General features: G+C 38.6%; 1 protein-coding gene across 5 annotated transcripts in view; it reads right to left on the bottom strand.

Moving 5' to 3' along the window:
• NKAIN2 (sodium/potassium transporting ATPase interacting 2) overlaps nt 1–16,720 on the bottom strand; it is a 511,838-nt gene that overhangs the window by 479,602 nt on the left and 15,516 nt on the right. The window lies entirely within an intron of this gene.

The raw sequence follows: 16,720 nt of genomic DNA, 5'->3' as shown, positions 1-16,720 counted from the left end.
GAGATAGTCATTAGTTGGAGTAGGTAGATTGGCCTTCCCCCACCCCTTCCCTTAATCTTGTTACAAAACAGCCAGGAAATTGATATTACCCTGATTGTAATCCTTCATTCCAGTGTCCCTTTGCAAAGAGAAAACAGAAAAAATCATAGCATCTCTTCTTGTCTGTAGTACATGAGGACAGATGACAACAAAAAATGCTTTCACTGTAAGCCTGCTTAAAGATTTTATTTTAGTCCAGTCATAGGAGTATCATCACAAACAGTAGTAAGAGCACAAGATCCAACAATCTCACCTGCCCCCAAAACCAAACAAACAAATCAGCAAAACCCCCAAACAACCCCAAAACATGCTATCTGGCTTCAGGTAAGACAATGTGAAATTCTACTGGAATAAGAGTTTAAATAAATATCCAGAAAAGACAATGTGGAAATACAGTTTTAAAATAATTTAAAAGAACAAGTGCCTGAAAAACTACATGAATATCAAACATTCACACACCAGATTCAGGAATCAGAGGAAGAATAAAGAATAAGAGAGACTGAAAAATAGAGATATTTGCAGTTAATTTACCAGAAGCTAATAAACCAGGCGACATTCTACAGAGCTAAAAGCTTCCATGAAAAACAAACAAACAAACAAACCAAACTGAACAAAACCCCAACATATTAGTAATATAATCTTCCTCATTTAGAAATTTCACAAAATGTCTCTGAAATTGCAAACACATGAGTAGAACAGATAACTATGTTGGCCAGCCCAAAGGCTTTCAGTGTATGAATGATCACCAACTTTCTAAGGATTTCACTTGATCCTTGTTTAAGTTTCCACTCTGAAAAGCAGTAAACAAATCTGTAAAAGCTTGATGCCCAGGAGGATGATACAACGGTTTCCCAGGATTGTGCATTGAACAGATTTCTAAAATCATCAGAACCCAGAGGGCTACAGATTTTAATATAAGTACTATTTGCTTCAGCCATTTGCAGACACCAGAGAATTAATTTAAAAGGGCAATGAAGGACAGGATTGGCTTTTTTATTCCCCAGTAAGCTTTCTGTCCCACAAACAAGATTGGGAATGCAGGAGGAGGGAGGGAAGGAAGCAAAAAGCTGTGGAAGTAAATCAGCTATGGAAGGAAATCTTTTATAGAACAGAAAGCTAGAGCTTGATGTAATAATAATCCACTTTGTACAGAGAAGTTCTGCATACTTTTGATTGCCTCTATCTTGGCAGATAAGGAACTAATCTGCTAGAAACAAGCTGGCTAGGCTAGTCAAGGGTGGTAATTAAAAAAAAAAAAAGCGCAAAAAAAGCCAAAAAGGAGGCAAAAACATCCATTCTTGCAACATAAAAACAAACTGTCAATGTGAAAATGCTCAAATGACAAATTTAAAAGAAAAATATTACAGACTCGCTGATATCCAGAAGCATAAGGGTAGGTGGAGAGGAGGAGAATATCATCATAAACTGATCAAAGAGCCTGGGCTGAAGGTCTGACATATGCAATCTGGTGAGGAGTTATCACTAACCAGTCAGAGCAGAAATAATAAGCCAGGTTCTGCAAAGCCAATGAAAGCAATCATGTCAAAATTTATTCTGTCCCTTTTGGTTTGCTTTGATATTGGAACTACCCAGATCCATGTGCCCACAGATAGGTGTTTCCATGCACCTATACATCTATATGTGTGCATTACACTATTGATTACGCTCTTGTTCTACAGAGCAAAAATGTTTCACCAGTTAGTTTTCTTACTGTTCAAGTGCTACTTGAAAAGCATGAAAGTGGATTCTGAGTCCCCTTGTATCGTTGATGCTGTATTTCAAAAACCCTGGTGACCAGCAGCAGTTGATCTGCACTTAGCATACCTCCTTTCTCCTGCTATAAATCATGCATCTTCAGTAGTATACTGGATGAACATGTGGGCCTCCTTATGTTTCTCAGTTATGAGCTTTCTGGAGCCAGGTGGAGAAATAGGGAAAATGAAATACCAAGGAAAAAAATACATTAAATGCATTTTGTAACTCAGATTGCCCACATTATGAAGCTAGGAGATGCACGTGCAACATCTTGTTCTTTACTCATCATGATACTTCTTTTAGTTAACTAATTGCATTATCCTCCTTCGAGCCAGCCTCTGGAGTGTTCAAGATAAACCATGCCTATTACTCAAAGCAGGTCAGTAGAAAAGAGTGTGGCATGGCACTTGTGTATTTTTGAACACAATAATATATTTTGGAAAAGAATGCATGTGTTCAAAAGACTGCAGGTGCCACTGAGATCCTGAGAGCACCAACCAGTATGCTGGAGACAAAGCAGGCTCCAATTCTTACATCATCAAAGCATTTTGACTGGTAATGTCTTACTGTCAAAAGCGTGTTCTCTTGCTGTAATTAGCCCCATGTCTGAATTTCTAAAGGATCTAAGAATTGCTATTGTGCTTGAAAATCAACGGAAGTGATGAGTTAGGAGAATCCATAGCCTGATAAAGATACCTGAAATATTTTCCTTCCCATTTTTAGTGCCAGCAATGCTTCAGGATTAGTGAATGTATGATGTAAGAGAAAGCAACCTAATTTCAAAGCATTAAATACTACAGTGTTGCTTTGAAAATTTTCTTTCAGAGAGAAAGATGATTACAATGCCAATATAAGGAAGAGCATGGTAATAGTGGTGTTTTTGTAGTATGTAAAATCCATGTTAGAACTCAGGACTCATCACAATGAAAACACAATACAGGATAGTAAATGAAACAAAGAGCATATGGCATGTAAGGAAGGTAGCTGAAGGATAGAGACAGTCAAGATACCTCAGTGAATCAGACAGCTATAACCCTGGTCAGCACAGCAGACTGCAGCCTCAGCCTACCTGCTGGCACACTAGCAAAAGCCTTGATGGTTTTATGGAAAGATATGGAAAAACCCAACTTAAATAAAAATTGTTCCAGTGAAGTAACTTCTTTTCTGTGCATGTGAGCTGTAAGAGTTTTTGTGGTTTTTTTAGCAAAGGCAGGGCAAGAGCAGAATCTGCAACAAGGCAGGCGAGCACACAGGTCAGCAACACAGCCACTGACCATTCACTCGCAATACTTTATCGCCTGAGAAGCAGGCTGACACCTTGATAAAGCATCCATCTTTCTAGGTCACTTGGCTGAAGTTTGCTTTGCCATACTCTACTGAGAACAGCTGACAGACTAATAGCAGTGCTTCTCCAGCTATTGATTCCCTGATTATTTTTTTTCCCTGCAGACTCACTGTATATCTACTTTATTCTGCACATCTAATGAATACATACAGCATTGTAAATAAATGGCACAGCATTTCACTGATGTTCCATCAGAGCAGCAAAAAGAAGGTAACAAAGTTAAAAAAAGCAAGATGTAGTAAAGGGTCCTTCCACCCCCTACTCTGGATCACACCCAGCAAGGCACAGACATATATGCCAGAGCTGCGGCACTCTGGGCTCGGGGCACCACAGACCTTTAACTGTGGCTCCCTGAGGAGATCATGCTCAGCACGTTTTCAGGTCAAAAGCAGAAATGTTCTGCTCTGTGGCCCTCCCACCCTCAGCAGTGGCAGCAGTCAGCCCCAATTTAGCTTCAAGCACTTACCCTCGCAGCAAAAATCAGGCACTTTAAACAGACATATGAAGGATGACAACAGCAAGCTACAGAAAATGCACATTATCATAAAATTATAACCAGATCCTTGTCAGGATTGCTACATGTTGCCAATAATATTCACTGTAAATGATCAGAGGTAGCGTTGGAGAACAGCAGCAAAACAGACCCCCAAAGGAATAGCGAGCCTTCTGTGCTAGAAATTAACTAGTGTAAATCCATGAGCTTCAGTATCTGATCCCTCATCTAATCTATCTACAAATACCTACCTTTTAGATATAAACTCATCAACATACTTGTTCTTTGAATGCTTTCTGATTGTTGCCCTAAGGTCCATTCTACACTCACTTCTGTATTTTTAACCTCTTAATTCAATACATCCTGTGTAACCCATTGCCTTCCTTTTTATCCCTGCTGAGAGGGGAAAAAAGCCTGAATTACATAGACATTCAGTAAAGAGTAAATTTCTACTCTTGTTATTACCAATGACTTTCAATGAAAACTGCAAAGCTGTTAACTTACTTCATAAGTTACAAAATCCTTTTTAATTTCTATAAACAACAGTCTCATAATCAACTTGTAACTTCCACTAGCAAACTTTCAGTGATGCAAATTAGCATCATATCCTCTTCTTGCAGTATATTTATTTTACTTTCTCTCCGAATTGAATAAAATTTACATATTGCATTCATTCAAAAACTAGTGTTTTTTTCTAATGCCATCATATGGCAACTGGAAGTTCATTTTGGACCAGTATTTTTAAAAGGGAATAACAACTTCATGGATCCCACCAAGCAGATCTATGGTTTAAAATCAACTGCTGCATCCAAAATTCAGAGTACAGAAAACAGAAACAGTGGCTATAAACCCCAGTGAAATTACATCCTGGTGTATTTAAAGTCATACATTTAAAACTGAGCTATCTAAAAGCAATGGCCACATCTGAAAACATGGTCATGCATCCTCCTAAAACATTTTTCTAATGCTTACAAGTATATTTACCAAAAAAGGGTACCAGAAAGACAAAGGGATGTGATTTTAAATATACAGAGTATACTATAATGCATCAGCTGACACCAGAACTTGCTTGTGCTTTTGAATCACTTGAAATCTTCAGCTGCTCTCAGCTGCTTGTGAAAAAGCTGTGTTAACTGCCTCCAGCTGCCCCAAATACTGTCCCTATCCTGTCCCCACTTTCCCCTTTCCCCCACACTAAAGACACTCACTCTGCTCTGTTTCTCCTGAATCTTCCCTGCTCCCACTGTTCTCTTTCCTTTCCTTCCTACCCGGAAAGTTCTTCAAAGGATTAATGATATTTAATTACTCTAGGAAGGCTCAGAGGAAGAGCATTGCCCTGAAGGGCTGCCAGAAAACCAGCATCAAACTTAATGTCAGGCCTTGTATTATTCAGCTGTTTAACTTACCAATTAATTATACAGTAAATAAAAACTATTTCCATGGGGAGTCAAAGTGCAGTCCTGACAATCTTGCAGGCAACTACACATCTCCAGATCAGGGACAATCACATAATGACAAACTTTGTGATTAATGAATCCATGATATTCCGGTAGCATAACAGCTGCGGTATTACCCGTGGCCATTGCTCTGTAATTCCACAGCTGCTTAAACCCCTGAGTGACTCATGGAAGGGACCATGACTACAGACCTTGGGCCTGTTGATGAAATTTTAGACTCAGGAACTTCTTCACTCAGAATTCAAACCAATCACTTTAACAGTGAGACTGAACTACCTCTGTGTATCTGCTATGCTATTGGCGGGGTACCCCAGACAATGTCAGGGACAGCACCCTCAGAACTCAGCAGCTGCCTCATGAATCAACCCTAATTCCACCAGTATCAGTGAAGCTCCAGTCAGATGGGTATCCCATAGCATATGGCTCACCCCACTACAGACACATCCCTTGTGACTTTCTGTGGCCTCAGCAGCATTTAAGCACTTCCCCCTCTGACTTGGAAACTGCCAGGGACCATGACAAATACTTGCTATGTCTATCAGTCCCATCCATTAACAGATCCTGTTGGTCTGACTGCCAGTATCTTAGAAAATCCAGTGTTATTCCCATTTCTTTAGTGCAACCAGAGGTTTTTGCAGTCAAGAATAAATAGAACAAATAGTGTGAGGTTTTCTGAATAAGATGTAAATTAAGGCACGCAGAGGTATTTTCAATTTGAGTAAGAATGAAGTACTCTTCCAAAAGATGTTATCCCATCCTGTGTGATGTAACATCACACAGTGGTTTTATTAATCACTCTGTCAGGAACACAAGAAGTACCAAAATTCAATACACACGCTTTAAAAATTTACATTTGTCTTATTTAGAAAGTGACAAAGTAATCTTAATTTCAAAATGTGGACTGGAATGTTGCCTAACAGTTTGTAAAGTCAGATGAAAATATATTCCAATAATTACATTTTTCTCCAAAATTTAATTATGCAATTAGAAATTTAACAGCTTAAGTTCATGTTTGTTTCATATTTTAAAGAACCACATCTATATGCTGAACAAAATCACATGCCAGAGATTACAAGTACACCTGAGAAATTACTCTTGCTTCCAAATCACCATTGGTCTCACCAGTCAAACCTTCTTCATTTACAACAGCATTATCAGGTTAGACATCAGGCATTTTTCACTCCAAGGCTGTTGATTTATGAGGAAAAGTTGGACTCCTGACATGGTTTCTGCTCCAATAGCCACATCTTTCTTCCATACATGAGCTGGCAATCTAGGGAGGATGTCAGACCTCACTTGAGACAGTACCAGGATCTTTACAACACACATCCCACCTGATGTGCCTACATACAATGAATATCAGGAACTGCTTCAAATGTGTCTCTGAGGTAGAAGAGCAATATCCAGAAGAGGTTGACAGATGACAGCACCACCTGACTTCAATCCACTTGGGTTTTTTTCTGTGTCAATGCAATAAAATGTTGTTTTAACTTGCTTTCAGTCATGCCAAATGATACCAAATGAAGGAAGAGGCAGCCTGACACCCACAAAGCAGAACAAGGAACAGAGAAGAAAAAAGGCTGTAAGAAGAAAAATGAGGCAGGATTGAAATGAAGAAGGAGGCCTGGAAGAATGGGAAGGATCATGGTGGGTGGAAATGGGGAACATAGAAAAAGAAGAACAGATACAGTGAGGTATGAAAAAGGACTCAGATTATGTGGTCCAGATAGAATAAATTGATACTAGGAGAGAGAGACATCATACTTTATCACTTCTAATACTGAACCATATACTGGAGCAGAGCTCTTTGCCTTTTTATTTTAAGGGGGCCAAATTAGGAAAGGGAGCGAGTTAAGAGTAGGTGGGTTGCAAGGATACAACAGATGGGACGTGGACAAACCTAGTACAGAAGTGGGAAGGGGAAAATGACACCCTGTGCAGCACAGAGAGATGAAGGAGGGAGACATTTGGTGCAGTATGAGGCAGGATACATGGTACAGATACTGTAAGTCTCATGATGTCACAGGAGATGCTGGTGTTGAAGTCCTGCTGTCCTCCAGCATGTTTGCAATACACTGAGCACTGTTCTAGACCCTGAAGATGCTGAAAACTCAGGAAATTTAAATCATAACTAATATGAAAGCCTATCCAGGAAATGGAAACTTTCTTTCCCATCCCAAGTTTCTGCTAAACCCCTCAGTTCATATGAGAGGTTATAAGGTTACTAATAGCATCTCATAAGCCAGCCAGAAGAATGAACAGAGCATGTCATCAGTGGCAAGAACTTGCTATTTTGAGTAGCTATTTCTGGAGGTAGGACATTTTGACAAAAGGACCCTTAAGTGCCTGCTTAGAGCAGGTAATGCTGAAGACTTACAGCTCCATAGTCAAGCTCTGTGTTTTGCAGGAAGCATCGTTTGGCTTGGGATGGACATCTCTGCATAACCCAGAATCAATGAAACCGTACATCTTGCATGTCTCAGTGCTCTTCAGCTGCCAGCACACAGCTGTGAAACCCATCCACAGAGCACTCTGCAGGCACAAGACACTACAAATGACTGACGTGGGGGAAGGCAAACAGCACACAACAGCTATCACAGGCTCTGCACACCCCACTAACAGCTAACAGGGGTCGAAATGGAAGAATTTCATGTCAGTGGTCAGTGCATAATGTGTAGTTTGCACCTAATAATAACAATAATAATAATTATTTAAGAAATCTAAAAATCTGATAGGAAAGTCTGAAGAAAATACACATGCAAATTTTTGAAAAATGGCAAGAGGCATCCTCTGCAGATTTAATATTCAGAGATTATGATATACCTTTAAGATATGCGTAATGATACAGTCTTTAACATATGATTACACAGTTCTCAGCACATATTTAGAACATACTAAAAGTAGGTGGATAATAATTGTCTTTAAAAATAATGAGAGCCAAAATAATCAGACAGAATTCTGGATAATTGCTTTAGCAGTCTGTTATTCTTGTATCCCTTTTTATCAAAAGCTCTGGCTACCTTTTCAAGCCAGAATCTTGTTAGGGAAAATAAAAGTAATGAAAAAAATCTAAATTTTTTTGCACAGCTGAGCACTTGTTAATAATAAATTTGCAAGCTACCTTCAATAGAAGAGCAAAATTGAGGAATATTTTTTTTATTCTTTTTGTCCTCTGTGTTCTGCCATTTTTTAAGTCAGAGATATAATTTATAAGTAAATTTAAATTTTATATTTAAAGTTCAACCATTGAGAAAAAGTAAATATTTTAAGAATAGTAGATACTAATTTGGTAAGAATATCTAAGTACTATTAAAGGAGAGTTGTAATTTAAAATAATACAATATTATTCAATTATAATTTTTATATTATGTGCTACAATTTCTAGGTCAAAGTCAAAGAATAAATGAAACAACAAAAATATTTGAAGCTAAGCATACATTTAAGTGAAGCAAACATATATATTAGGTGGTGAAAAATAAAGTAAATATTAAAATTAATTCTACCAACTGCAATTTTTATCTTTAATTAAAATCTGAACACTACCCTCTGAGAGATTCCTTGAAATAGATAGACTGATTAGCCCAAAATAAAGGTGTTAACTCAGACTGTGTTTCACTACCAGAATAGCTACAGATTTGATCACTCTTGCTCTAGGTTAAACATGCCTGTATGTTTTTCGAAAGTTAATACACCAGGCCAAATTCACATATAACTTAGTAATGAGCATTTCAAAATACTTGTTTGATTCACTTTGATCATTGCAACAATATTTATTTCTGCTCCTTGAAAATAATGTTGAAGAAAAAAATTCTCAGACGAATATTTTGCATTTAGAAATCAATTGACACCATACTTCAGTACAATTATTTATTACAGCTTAATCAATGTTGCAACTTCAGATTTTCAGTTCATATAAAATGCAGAGACACGGCTGTCCTTTAAATATTGTAATGAGCTAGATTAGCATTGTAAAAGAGTCTGAAGATGCAATGCACTGTGAGAGCATACATATACAACAAGAGCGAGAGTGTTTGTGAGCAACAGAAACTTATACTTTTCTAGATTGGCCCTGAGAGGTTAAACTCTACATGTCAGTTACAACATCACATAAATGGTAGTAAAACAAAGCCATTTTACACTATCATAGAGCTTAGTGATAACAAGCTGGCCCTCGTGAACAGATTTCTAAAATGAACAGGCATGGTGACTTGCTCTCTCAACCTTTAGTTAAAGGATGACCACTTCAAAGCCAAGTCACCTTCTCAACTCTGTTTTCAAGATTGATTATCATCTGAACTTCCATCTCAGCAGGCATCATCACTGGCAGCAAACTACAGTGCTTAAGAAAATTTTCAAATCTATAAAAGCATGTCCTTAATACTTTATTGTTTGCCACAAACCTTTCATGTAGTAGGCTGCAAAAGATAAGGGCACCATGAAGGGCAAAGGATCTTTTTGCTTTCCAACCAGTTATCAGTAGCAGGGGTGGTGCCTCTGAGATACTGTACTTAAGAAGGGGAAAAAAAACCCAAAAAATGACCCTGAGCAACTTTGACTAGAGAGAGAGAGAGATAGATAGAATATGTGAGACCAGCAAATCTCTTGCAGACTCCAAGATGCATGAAGAAGAGGAAGGAGGTGCTCCAAGCACCAAAGCAGAGATTCCCCTGCAGCCCATGGTGCATACTAGGGTGAGGCAGCTGTGCCCCTGCAGCCCATGGATCCATGGGGCAGCAGAACAGTGCAGTCTGGAGTGGAGCAGTCCCTGGAGGATCCCAGCAGTGCCCAAAGGAGGCTGTGACTGTGGAAATCCTTATTGGAACAGGCTCTTGGCAGGACTCGTGGACCCACAAAGAGAGAAGCACATAAGAGAGCAGGCTTGCTGGAAGGACTTGTGGCCCCAAAGGACATCCCCACTGGAGCAGGGGGCATGAGGCCCTGAAGGACTGCACCCCACAGAAGGGACTCGCTGGTACAGTTTGTGAAGAATGTAGCCTGTGGGAAGGACTCATGTTGAAGAAGTTGGTGGAGGACTGCCTCCCATGGGAGGGACCCCTCACTGGAGCAGGGGAAGAGTGAGGAGTCCTCTCCCTGTAGAGGAAGGACCAGCAGAGACAATGTGTGATGAACTAAATGAAGCCACCATTCCCTGTCCCACTGTGCCACAACAGGGAGGGAGGAAGTAAAGTATTTGTGAGTCTTGGAAAAAGCAAAAGGTGGGGAAAAAAGTGGTTTTAGGATTTGCTTTTATTTCTCATTATCCTACTTTGATTTGATTGGTAATAAATTTAACTAATTTCCCCAAGCCAGTCTGTTTTGCTCATGACAGTAACTGGTGAGTGATTTCATCCTGTTCTGATCTCAGCTGACAAGCCTTTTGTTATATTTTCTCTCCCCTATCCAGGGAAGGAGAGAGAGTGAACGAGATACTTTGGTGGGCAACTGCCATCCACCTATTATTACTTATCAGTGTTCCTTAAAGAGAGAATAACTAGTACATGAGTAAACAATCCTATAAGGATATATTTTAAAGATACTGAGATAGCATCTATCACACATATAATTACCCATCTGTTTCTACAAATAACATTTAACATAATATTTAATCCCCTCATATAGAAAAGGAAGCCAGGCATACATGCTTCAAAAGTTTATTGGGAGATGGTATAGAAGAAAAAAGAAAGGAATTTAAAAGTAGCCAGGAAACTGTTTTCTACCACATTACTTCTTTTTTTGACAATATTTACCAATGCTAATATAGGTAAGCAATGGGAAGTATAAGAAAAATCAAAACTGGAAAAGATCCCTGATTGAGGTGCTTGCCAAAATAAGATGCAGACTAAGTTTTACAAATAGCAAACATCATTTTCTGATTAATTTTTATTTGTATAATTAGAGAAATAAAACTAAGACAATGAAAATAAAATAAAACAGACGTGATTACAGGAATTATAGCAAGCACCACATTTCCAATGAAGCAATCATACTTTTTATTACTGGTAGTTTGGATGAAAAACTGAGGCAAGCCAGCAAAGCTACTACACTAATGTTTTTGCCAACAAAAACAAAACCATAATGGTGACTACCAATAATTTCCTTTAATCACTTGTCAGGCTTCATGGACTGCTACTTTAGCAATTGCAATAGAGATTCCATAAGCGAAGACTTTCAAAGCTGTCAGAAAGGCATTCAGGTGTCTATTTTATATTTAAATTTTATCAGATTTGAGTGACTGAAAACAGAAGCAGCTTTCAAAAACGTGAGTCTTGCTTTCACAAACTCAGAGCTGGTCTGCTGAAAGCACACTTGCCTGGATTAAGACACAGGAAACATGAAGATCACTGACCATTGATTAGACCTGAAAGCACAACTCCCATCTGACAGTACCAGAGCTGTACTTAGGAAGACTGTAGGTCATAAAGAGATACATTTCAACTATAAGGGTTTGGGGCTTTTCTTGTGGTGTTGGTGGTGGTTTGGGTTTTTCCCTTTTCTGTCTGGAAGATAGCAGTAAGATTAAAACAAAGCAATCAGATGGGTAGGCAAGAAATAAACCACGTCCTTTCTCTACCTCAAAGAAAAATGCAGCTAAAGAGTAGGATGGGTCAGCAAATGAACAGCTCAGCTCTGTCTGTGGGACACACCAGGGATAGAATCATAGAATGCCTGAAGCTGGAAGGAACCTACAAGAATCATGTAAAATATGGGACAATGGACAAAAACACCATTCTGTGCAAAACATTGCCTAGCCACATTTAAAAGAATACCTAGGAAAGATGACTCAAAAAAAATCCTATTTCCAACATTAGAGTATTTTCATCACATCTGGATATTGCTGTAAGGAGAAATAAAACAGCTATACAGGGATACTCAAAGGCAAAAGGCCATATTCTGGCAAGGAGTGACAGTGCTCTGGGTGCTGCCACTGGCCCCTCCTGTGTGGCATTCCACGTCTGAAGGACTCTCACAGTCTGTGGCAGGTGACACACTCATGGCACTGCCCTACACAGGGGGTGCAAAGCTAAGAGCATGAGCAGAAAGAAGCAATGTTATGACAATTATCAGCCTGTCCATGTGCAAACCTATTCAGTATTTCTCCTAGGCACACAGAACTCAAAGGATACTCATTTATACTCATTTATTGTTATTGTTGAAACTGACTTAATGTCTCACTGAATAAAATCAGATCATGAGCAGTAACCAAGCAGAAGAAAGCAAGCTTAAGATATTTCTCCCTTGTGAAGCTTTTTTTAGATAACTGCTGATGAAGATAGAAAAATACATAATTTAGAGTGTAAGGAAAAAAAAAAAAACAAAAATAAAAAAAGTTAAGCTTGATCTTTTTAACATAATCTTGCTTTTCCTGACAAAGCAACTCGGTGTTGTAGCAACAGTAGTCTTTATAAGGTATCTTCCAAAGACTTTAGCTGATATTTTAATAAGATCTTTTGCTTCATACAGACACTTTTGTCCTGGAGCTTAAATCTACTCTTTTGGTAACAGAGATGATTAATGTAGCTAATCTTTGAAGCACTTTACTGAAGAAGAAATTAAGTGAGATGAGTTCTGAAAGGGAAAGCATCAAGGGTTAAGGACTCAGATCCAGTTCTCACTCACTGATGTCATGACTCTGGGTGAATGACTAAGATTACTTCTACCTGACTCTATACCACTTTAAACAAATTCCCAGTAGAGATCTGCTTTTAATACTGTTTATGCATCTTATATCTCTATCACAGAAAATTAGAGTGGTCCAAAGAGCTGAGTCCAGGTACATTTCTTTAGCGAAGTCTCCTATTTTACATAGAGGGAGCTCAGGCATCTTCTTTCCCTATCTTGTTTTTGGTCTAGACTGAGTAAGAGCTGGATAGTTCCCATTGGTCCTGGGCTGCTGGCAAGGGTACTCACTCTGAAAAGGGCTGAGAAATGAAGGCTTAAGCTCCTGACTTCTCAAGGGGGCAAACAAACAGATGTTTTTTTCTTGTGCACACAAACTAACAAGTCATTTACTGTGTGGAAACTGGGCAGTGCTACAGCTACCACTATTCTTTTTCCAGACATACCGTGGACGAAGCCTCATCTTGGGGATGGCAGAGCAACCTCAGTTCCTTACTCAAGCACAGGTTGCAAGTGTAGCTCTTAACCCCATGTAGGCACCTAAAGGGTGGTCACTTCAACCCAGCCAGGAAGGGGATTGAGAAGCCTTCCACACCCTTAAAATGACCCAGGAGTACTTCTGCCTGCTCTGCATGCCCTGTTCACAGCAGACAAACCAAGCAAGCAGTCCATGCTAGGACCTAAGGCACATCCATGGAAATGATCTAAACAGCTTCCTCTATACTGACTATTTGTTAGCTTACCAAGTAGTTAAAGCAGGAAATATCCAATCTTTAGGTCTGAGTAGCAGCTAAAATAAGTAAGGACAAGTATAGGAAAGAGAACTAAGGAGAAATGATCTAGCCTAGATGCATCAGTATGATACCTGTAAAGCTTCAAGGGAGTTTAGTACATACTTAAATTTTGATCAAATTTTTTTTGAAAATGATTGATAAACTCCAGGAAACAAACACAAATATATTTAAAGGGGTACTGAAATCAAGTTAGGAAAAAACAAAAAAGCTTGTATCAGCCAGAATTACCCCCCCCCCAAATCAAAATAACATTAATTATTATACATTCAGCAACTATAAAGCATGTACTGCTTGATAAAAAGTGAAAGGAAAATGGAAAAGGATAGTTATTTTATGTTTTTGTAAGATAAGTGAGTGAAAAAGCAAAAAAGAGCAGGTTTCCTAAGTAGAAGAAACCTGCAAACTATTACCTTGTCTTAGCCAAATGCTCCCTCTCTGTGGGTAGCCTTTAAAAATACAACAGTTGTTGAACTGTAATGCATTCTTTCCTCTATCATGTGTCTTGTTTGTGCAGGCTTTAAAAATCAACATTTATAGAATTTTTGAATAAAAGTGTCTAATTGGCCTTACACAGGGTGCCCAACTTATGTTGATTCCTTTATTGTAAAATCTGAGCTGAAGCTTAAATTTTAGTAGAGTTTCTAAATACATTCAATATAACCCACAGACTTTATCACAACATTTATACTACTGTGCTAAGTACTTTTAAGGTGTTTTCTTTTAAAAATGAAGCTTAATTGTGTGTGCTTGCTGATAGGACACATAAGCTAAAAGTATGTTTTTCTACCCCCACTGCTTAGATACCTGAACTGATTTCTCTGTTAGGCAAATAAGCCATGGGTGATTGGAATTAACAGAAATGCAGGGTATTTCTCCACCAAAAGGAACATCATTTCTGATGGACAGCAATACTGGCTACTGGCATAATAAAGCCAACTCTGTGGGCATGCAATAGCTTGTCCATCCCTCTACCAGCAAACCTCTCCTTTCCCTGGACTGCAGTCCTAATGCCTCTAAAGAATGTCCAGAGATCCCAGGTCAGCAAGATCCAGCAGCAGAAGACCTCCATCTGGGTTTGCTCCTGGAGAAAATATCACTTCTGAAGAGCAGTTCTATATTTCTGTGTTCCCAGAATGGCCCTGAGTCTTGACATTTTCACTCATCACCCAGGTTATGTTTTTTTTCTTCTGCTCTCTTACCTTTTTCTCCCAAATTAGCAGTCCAACACTGATAATAATAGTAGGAAGTGGCTGCATGAAGGACCTTTCCCTATTAATTCAATGGCATAAATATGAAACATTTATCATTTTCTCAACTTGTAGGTCTGCTAAAGACAAATTCACCCATGACACATGCAAGATAAATTCACATCTCTTTCTAATAGACTTCCATTAGTATCAGACTTATCATCCATTCCCCTAAAGTCTTGAGTACCACCCATGCAGTGTAGGAGATTATGATTCTATTCAATTCAACAGGATTCTATTTTAAAAACGCACAGCACACACATTCAGAGCTGTGACTTCATTCAGGCATATTTTCTTAAGCTGCTGTCTCCTTTGTTGCAACACTGAGCTGAAAATGGATATGTAATCCACTGCTTATATGCACCCTCTATTCAACATATTAAGACTCTGCCTGTGCCTAAGCTTCATCTACTTTTCCCAGAAGCCAAATTTCCCCGTTCAAGTGGTAAAGTTATGTGAGTTTTTCTTTTTACGTCCCCAATTCTATGACACATTCAGTGTCATCATGTATGCACTGCAGTACACCTGCATTACCTGACACATCACTGCTTAAAACACTAATTCAATGTCAAGTATGACATCTTCCCACATCACTGAGACATACACATTTTTTGCTTTTAGATAAACACAAAAACATACATTTCCTGTATATATATACATACATTGAATAAATATTTCAAACTGCTTCCTGCTCAAAGAGGCTTCCTTCAACCTCTTTATCTCATCTGAACCACGAATCCCAGAAAAACTGTTGTCTTTTTTGATTGTAGACCAGTATAAAAAGAGGTTAGTCTAGAGGAAAGAAACCCTTCTGAGAACAAATTCCTCCCAAAAAAACCTAGTCCCATCGATTATGTATTTTCTTTCTTTTCCCTTCCCTCTGACTCTTCTCCCCATTCTCTCACTCCCACATCCCATGGTAGCTATTACTATAGCAGAAACCAGTTCTTATTTTCCTACCTGCACTTCTTGAACTCAATAAGCCTTACTGTCATTTCATTCAGTTATTATCAAGGGATCTTCTTTCACTAAAGGTGTATTTCCTCAAGATGTGCAGTATTTGGGGGAAACAGCTCTGTCTCTTTTTCTTGTCATGCTGCAATAGAACTGATATTCCCTCACACTGGGAATGGGAATACCTATGGGAACAAAGATGACAGTCCAGTGAAATACAGATGGCTACACATTGTCCTGTCACCAACTAGATCACTGACTGACTGCAACCAAGAAAATTCATGCAGATTCAGTAACCTATAAAAGAACAAGAAAGTGATTCCATCCAGAAATATTTCATGTTTATTAGTAGCTAGTAAGTAAGCAATCCTTGCTGTTTACATAGCTTATCTTATAGCTCATGGCAGCAGCAGAAGGCAAGCTAATATAAAAAAATACCAACTAAGAAGTGGCTCCATGCAACTTTTCTTCCTTCCAAGACATTTCAAGGAAGTAAAACAAGTAGGACTTGAGTAGTGAAAAGATATGAATGGTGACAAAAAGAAGATATGAAAAAAATCAAAGTCACATGCTCCATTACTGCATGTCAGCTCTTGGAAAGCAGACTCAGACACCACTATGAGGAGATGAACATTAACTCTATTTTAAAGTTTTCCTTTTTACAATTAATTTACATCCATCTTGTTTCATGAGTAAACCTCGAGAAATAGTGAAATAGCCTCTTTTTTTTTTGTTTTTTCCTTGATGCATTCTGCAGATCCATAAGGAAATAATATAACTAAAAAATCTGGTTATGGCAGAGCATGTGCTTGTCAAGATGGGGCATGACACTTTTAGTGGTGCCCAGTGACAGGACAAAGGAAAACATGAACAAACTTAAATATACGAAGTTCCACCTGAACATGAAGAAACACTTCTTTGTTTTGAGGGTGTCAGAGCACTGGAACAGGCAGCCCAGAGAGATTATGAAACCTCGCCTGAATATGATCCTATGCAAGCTGCTCTAGGTGAGGCTACTT

Source organism: Taeniopygia guttata, chromosome 3, assembly GCF_048771995.1.
Source record: "Taeniopygia guttata chromosome 3, bTaeGut7.mat, whole genome shotgun sequence".
NCBI classification, from domain to species: domain Eukaryota; kingdom Metazoa; phylum Chordata; class Aves; order Passeriformes; family Estrildidae; genus Taeniopygia; species Taeniopygia guttata.
This window is presented reverse-complemented; position numbering and strand designations above follow the sequence as displayed.